Source organism: Triticum dicoccoides, chromosome 7A (genome assembly GCF_002162155.2).
Source record: "Triticum dicoccoides isolate Atlit2015 ecotype Zavitan chromosome 7A, WEW_v2.0, whole genome shotgun sequence".
Lineage (NCBI taxonomy): Eukaryota > Viridiplantae > Streptophyta > Magnoliopsida > Poales > Poaceae > Triticum > Triticum dicoccoides.
Genome location: NC_041392.1, coordinates 144,175,186 through 144,182,209, shown reverse-complemented (window position 1 = coordinate 144,182,209; position 7,024 = coordinate 144,175,186).

Here is a 7,024-nt window from a genome sequence, read left to right as displayed (position 1 = left end):
AATAAAAGAGGGGCAAAGAACCCTGGAAAATGCATTCAATGTTTCCAAAATGGCCTTAAATAATGTTGGTTATATTTTGGCAAGGGTTTTGCACCAAACCAAAAATAATGAACATTTTGAGGAATATTTTGAGCACTGAATTTAAATCATTATTGTATTTGAATTTGGAATTATATTCATAATATATGGGATATATTTTCAAATAACTCTGAAATGCTTTATGTGCTGTTGGAAAAGTCCATCTAGCAACATAAATTATTCAGAGGATATATGGCACTGTTTTGGATTTGTTTTAATTTGAAAAAAACAGTGGCAAAGTATAAAACAGAAACAGAAAAACAATAAAAGAACAAAAACTTACCTGGACTTACCTGGCGCTCACCGAAGCCCACCTGGACGGCCCAACACTTCCGGCCCAGCCCATCTCCACCCCTCCCCTGTCGTCTTCCTCCCTGCCAGGAGGACGGGCACGCGCCCGGCGCGCGCGGCCACGCGCCCCGGCCACCTCCTCCCTCCCAGCCTGCTTGGCTCCTCCTCGACGCCCCGGTGACGCCACGCGGCCCCCTCGACCCTCTCCTACTCTCCCCGTGCCCCTCTCCTCTCTCTCCCCGGAACACTCTCCCCCTCCTCGGTTCTCCTCACCGAACGCGCCCGCCGCCGCCGACGAGAACCACCGTGGCCGGTCCCACGCCTCACCGACGCCCCAGGAAGCTCCGCCCCGACCCCCTCTTCCTCCCCACCGATCCACGGCCCTCCGGAAGCCCTGCAGCGTCGCCCTCAAGCTCGCCCCCAACCTTCGGCCGCCGGCGAACTTTCGAGGATTCGCGAGCTCCAGCCCCTCCCCGGCCTCGCCGTTGCCTCCACCAGATCCGCTGTGAGCTACTCTTCCATTCCCCCTCCTCCTCGCGCTCGTTCCCGTACTCTAGCCGCCCTTTTCACCGGAGCCGATTGCTCCTCGCCGCCGGCCATGGCGTGGTCGTGGCCACAGCCACCACAGCTCGCTCCCGAGCCCACCGGCGTGCTCACCGCAACCTTAGGAACCCAAAGCACCTAACCACTCATCCTCCCGTGCACCGCAGCGCCGGTCCCGCGAACCCCCGAGCTCCGGCCGCCGCCTCGGGCTCCACTCCGGCGAACCCCGACCACCCCCGCACCTCCCGTTGGTTCCCCTAGATGCGCACGAGCACGGGCTACCTCCTGGTGCCCTTGGCGCGTCGATCCGTCGTCTCTGGCGCAACTCCGGCGAGCCACCGCCGCTCTGGGTCGTCGCCGTTGTCCAACCGCCGGTGAATCCGACGTGGCCGGTCATTAGGGCCTAACCACCCCCGCTAACCCAGGCCTAGGGCCACTGACCGGTGGGCCCTACCGTTTAATTAACCCGGCTAACAATTTAGTTAAGTTAATTAAACTCTGTTAAATCATTGTGCAGCTGACATGTGGGTCCCGAACGTCAGGTTTGACCCGAACCAGCCCAGTTGACTCTGCTGACGTCACAGTGACGTGGTGCTGACGCCATAAATCATTTCTGGATTTATTATTATTCAGGAAATTTCAGAAAATAGCTAAAACTTCAATAAATCATAGAAATTCAACCGTAACTCCAAATTAAATAATTTATATATGAAAAATTATCAGAAAAATTCAAGGAATCCATCTGTACCATTTTCATGCATGTTAGAACAACTTATAGCTGCTGTTTAGCACAAATCAATTAAATGGCATTTGAATAATCACATATGGAGTTTGAATTTGAATCTTGTATTCAAACCAACTTCATTTAATCTGTTGCTAGTTGCATTAGCTCAAAACACATTCATATTGCCATGTCATTATCATGCATCATATTGTTGCATCGCATTGATTGTGTTCTTCCTTGTTTGCCGGTAATTGTCCCCTCTCGATAGACGTGTACCGGCGATGTGATCGTTGACACTGATGAAGACTCAATGTTATCTTCAGAAGTGCCAGGCAAGCAAAAACCCCTTGTTTTCATTCCGATACAATTCTACTCTCTCGCCCTGCTCTCTTTTACTGCACCAGGACAACAACGAGTCATTTGTTACTTGATGCGGTAGCTGAACCCCTTTATCCTCTGCATGACCTGTCATTACCACAGTAAATAGATGAAACCCACTAGTATGAGTAGGAGTTGTTTGAGCCATATTGTGCCTACTCATTCATGTTTGTTTGTCATGCCTGCTACTGCTTAGAGTTGTGTCAGGTCTGATTCATCCGGGATGAATCAAAGGTGTGTGAACATGTCCTACTGTGTGTGAGCTAAGTGTGTGAACACGATTTGGTAAAAGGTGTCGGTGAGAGGCCATGTAGGAGTACATGGTGGGTTGTCTCATTGAAGCCGTCCTTAGGAACTGAGTTCTGTGTTTGTGATCCATGATTCAGCTACTACCATGCATTGGGCCCTGAAATATGACCCCGCTCGACTTCTTATTCACCCTAGTCCTCTGTCCAGGAGTTGCAAGTAGTTTCTGGTGTTTGTAGCTTACTGGAGGCCGTGGACAGCGCTAACCATAGGGGTGGGCTGTGATGCGGTAGGTACGTGGCACGGTGTACCGGATGCCCGTTTGGTATCTCGGGAACCCTATTCACATCGTTTGGGGCTGTGAGCGAAACTCCGGCCGGATCTCCTCATGGATGGAACCCGAATAGGTGATAAACCTGGACTAGAGACTTGAGTGTTTAGGTAGGTCGTGGTCTACACCCACGTCGGCTTTCGCTTGAAGTCTGCCGAGCACATGTCGTGTGCAGACGCTAAGTGGTGGAAACATGTATGAAGAAGTACACCCCTGCAGGGTTAACATCATCTATTCGAATAGCCGTGTCCGCGGAAAAGGACTTCTGGGTTGCTTATATCAGTTCATAGACAAGTGAAAGTGGATACTCTAAAATACGCAAGATAAGCGTGAGTGCTATGGATGGCGTTCTCGTAGGGAGACGGGAGCGGATCCATAGTGGTGTATTGATATGGTGAATATGTGGACTCGTGTGCGCCACCTCAAAAGAGTTACTTGCAGTCGTAGTTCAGGTTAGCCACCGAGTCAAAGCTGGCTTGCTGCAGTCAAACTCCACCATCCCCTTGTTGATAATGATGCATATGTAGATAGATCTGATGTAAGTCTTGCTGGGTACATTTGTACTCACGTTGCTTAATTTATGTTTTTGCAGAGAGACTTCAGTCTCGCTAGTAGTACCTCGTGGACTTCGACGTTTAGCTTGTTACCTCAGCTATGATCTTGTGCCCCGGCAGGATCTGGTAGATAGTCAGGCTTCTCAGCCTTTTTCAGTTATAGATGTCTGTACTCAGACATGATAGCTTCCGCTTGTGCTTTGATTTGTATGCTCTGATTGTTGGGTCATGAGACCCATGTTTGTAATATCTCGCTCCTCGGAGCCTAATGAATAAATACTTGATGTCGTAGAGTCATGTTGTGATGCCATGTTGTATTTGCACATATCAGGCATACTGTGTGTATGTTATTGAAATGCTTGGTATGTGTGGGATCTGACTATCTAGTTGTTTATCCTTAGTAGCCCCTCTTACCGGGAAATGTCTCCTAGTGTTTCCACCGAGCCATGGTAGCTTGCTACTGCTCCGGAACACTTAGGCTGGCCGGCATGTGTCCCTCTTTGTTCCTGTGTCTGTCCCTTCGAGGAAATGTCATGCAATGAATACCGGAGTCCTGTTAGCCCGCTACAGCCCGGTTCACCGGAGTCCTGCTAGCCCAGTGCTACAGCCTGGATTCACTCGCTGATGACCGACACGTTCGATGCTGGGTCATGGATGCTTGTCCCTGTAAGTCTGTGCCACTTTGGGTTTACGACTAGCCATGTCAGCCCGGGCTCCTTATCATATAGATGCTAGCGACACTATCATATACGTGTGCCAAAAGACGCAAACGGTCCCAGGCAAAGGTAAGGCGACACCCGTGGGAATACCGTGCGTGAGGCCGCAAAGTGATATGAGGTGTTACATGCTGGATCGATGTGGCATTGAGTCGGGGTCCTGACAGCCTGCTCCACCGCACTGCGCCACTCCTCGGCCCCGCCGCCTTGTCGCGCGCCCTGCCGCCGCCGTCGTCGACCTCCTCGCCATGCCGCCTTGCCGGCGACCTCCCACGCCGCGCCGCCTCGCGCATCCGGCCCGGAGCCGCCGCGCCCACGTCGTGCCGACCACCTCGTCGTCCTCTCCATCCTCTTCCCGGCCGGATGCGGCGGTGTCCAACTCCGACGACCTCGTACACAGCTCCGGCGAGCTCGGATCCGACGATCCTCGATCAGCGTGCAAACCCTAGATCCGGATCGGTTGACTTTGTCCCCCTCTCTTAGTTATTTTTTGCATTCTTTGGCATGCCATAACTTCCTCATCGTAGCTCCGGTTCATGCGTGTAGCATATCAAAATGTTCGTCTCGACGAGTACGTCATTTCATCTCATTGCATTATTTTCGTTTGAGCTCATCTGAATGCCCGAAATGCTGTTGGAAAAGGGCAATGTGATGATAGTATCAGATCTGTTTCAGCAAATGCACTTTTGTCATTTTTGCCATGATTAAACTGTGCATGGTATGATCCTGAGCCCTACATGTGTTTTGAAGAATGCCATGTTATCTTTACAGGGGTGTATGCCATGTATTTTTGTGATCCTTGTGGTGACTAGCACAAGCATGCAAAGTAGCTTACTCAATGATGCTGATTTCAGGGACTTAGAATTTCACTAAGTCCTTTCCCTGTCATTATTTTTATGCCATATGTTCATGTTGTTTCCTAGTGATTTGTGCCTCTTTTGAGCATGATCAGTAAGGATGTTTTGTAGATAATGTTGTGCTCTATCCATCCATGTCTTTGTTTGCAATTATGGAGCACCCTAGCTTGACTCAATCCAGCTCTACTTTTGCTATAAAATGTTCCTGGCAGATTGTTAACATGTTTTGCAATTTCGCCAAGCTTGTTGTTGTTGATCCGTGCGTGCTATGTTGTTGTTCTTGCCATGTATAGCCTCTATGACATGTCTATTTGCGGTGTGTATGCTTAGTTTGCCATGCAATGCCTCGCAGTGAGTGCATTGAGCTCGTAAACATGCCTACTCGTTATCTGTTTTGCCATGTTCCAGTTTTTCATCAAGTCTGAATCTGTTTATGTTTTTGCTATGTTCACATGCTTTCAATTGTATTTTCTGATCCCTTTTGGCTTATGGTCACTAAGGGACTTTTATTATATGCTTTGATTAGCTTCATTCCATGTTTTTCTTTGCCATAATATGTTCCTGTAGCATGTAGTTATCGTGCTCTAAACATTGCTTCCTGATGATAAATTCCTGACACGCTATTAATTTCACTAAGTCTGTAACCTGTTATCTTTTGTACTTTTGCCATGCTTGTTTGAACCTGTTTATGAGTGATTTAGCCGTAGCTCATTGTTCAGCTTTTGTCAAGCATCATGAGTGGATCCCTGCCATGTTGGAGTGCTGTAGCATGTTGTTCTTGTTGCATTTAGATGGCTACTTGCTGTTAATCGCAGACCGGTGCCATATTTGTTTTGCTTGCCATTTCCAAATGTGCTTCCGATTCCGGTGATCTTTATATCGATTTCAACCGAAATCACCTCACCTTTCCAGTGGCACTCTTGGTTTTCCAAAGTGAGGCCAGGTTCAATCATTCCTTTCCAAATCATGCCTATGCATCACATATCGCATCCCGCATATCATACCATGTTTTGCATCATGTTACTTGAGCATTGCACGTGGTTGATTGTGTTTCGTTTGCTTCTTGTTATTGCTTGGGTAGAGCCGGGAGACGAGTATGTGAATGAGGAGCCCGTTGAGTACGCTTACGAGGATCAAGGCAACTCTGAGAACTTTGCAGGCAAGATGACCATACCCTCGAAATCACTTCTATCTTTGCTTGCTAGATGCTCGCTCTTTTTCTATGCCTATGCTATGATACCTACCACTTGCTTAGCATGCCTCCCATATTGCCATGTCAAACCTCTAACCCACCTTGTCCTAGCAAACCGTTGTTTGGCTATGTTACCGCTTTGCTTAGCCCCTCTTATAGCGTTGCTAGTTGAAGGTGAAGTTTGGAGATCGTTCCTTGTTGGAACTTGTTTATTGTTGCGATATCACCATATTATATTGTTTATCTTAATGCACCTATATACTTGGTAAAAGGTGGAAGGCTCGGCCTTATGCCTGGTGTTTTGTTCCACTCTTGCCGCCCTAGTTTCCATCATATCGGTGTTATGTTCCCAGATTTTGCATTCCTTACACGGTTGGGTTATAATGGGAACCCCTTGATAGTTCTCCTTGAATAAAACTCCTCTAGCAATGCCCAACCTTGGTTTTACCATTTGCCACCTAGCCTTTTTCCCTTGGGTTTCCGGAGCCCAAGGGTCATCTTTATTAAACCCCCTGGGCCAGTGCTCCTCTGAGTGTTGGTCCGACCGAGTAGACTGCGGGGCCACCTTGGGGCAACTTGAGGGTTGGTTTTACTCGTAGGATGTCTCATCTGAGTGTGCCCTGAGAACGAGATATGTGCATCTCCTATCAGGCGGTGTTGCTAGACTTGTTTTACCATTGTCGAGGATGTCTTGTAACCGGGATGCCTAGTCTGATCAGAATGTCTTGGGAGAAGGAATATCCTTCGTTGACCGTGAGAGCTTGTGATGGGCTAAGTTGGGACTCCCCTGCAGGGATTTGAACTTTCAAAAGCCGTGCCCGCAGTTATGGGCACATGGGAATTTGTTAATGTCCGGTTGTTGATAACCTGAAACTTAACTTAATTAAAAAGCACCAACCGCATGTGTAACTGTGATGGCCTCTTCTCGGCGGAGTCCGGGAAGTGAACATGGTGTTGGAGTAATGCTTGACGTAGGTTGTTCTAGGATCACTTCTTGATCATAGTTGTTCGACTGTGATTTTGCCTTCTCTTGCTCTGTTTTGTGTATGATAGCCACCATATATGCTAGTCGCTTGCTGCAGCTCCACATCATACCTTTACCCTTCCTATGAGC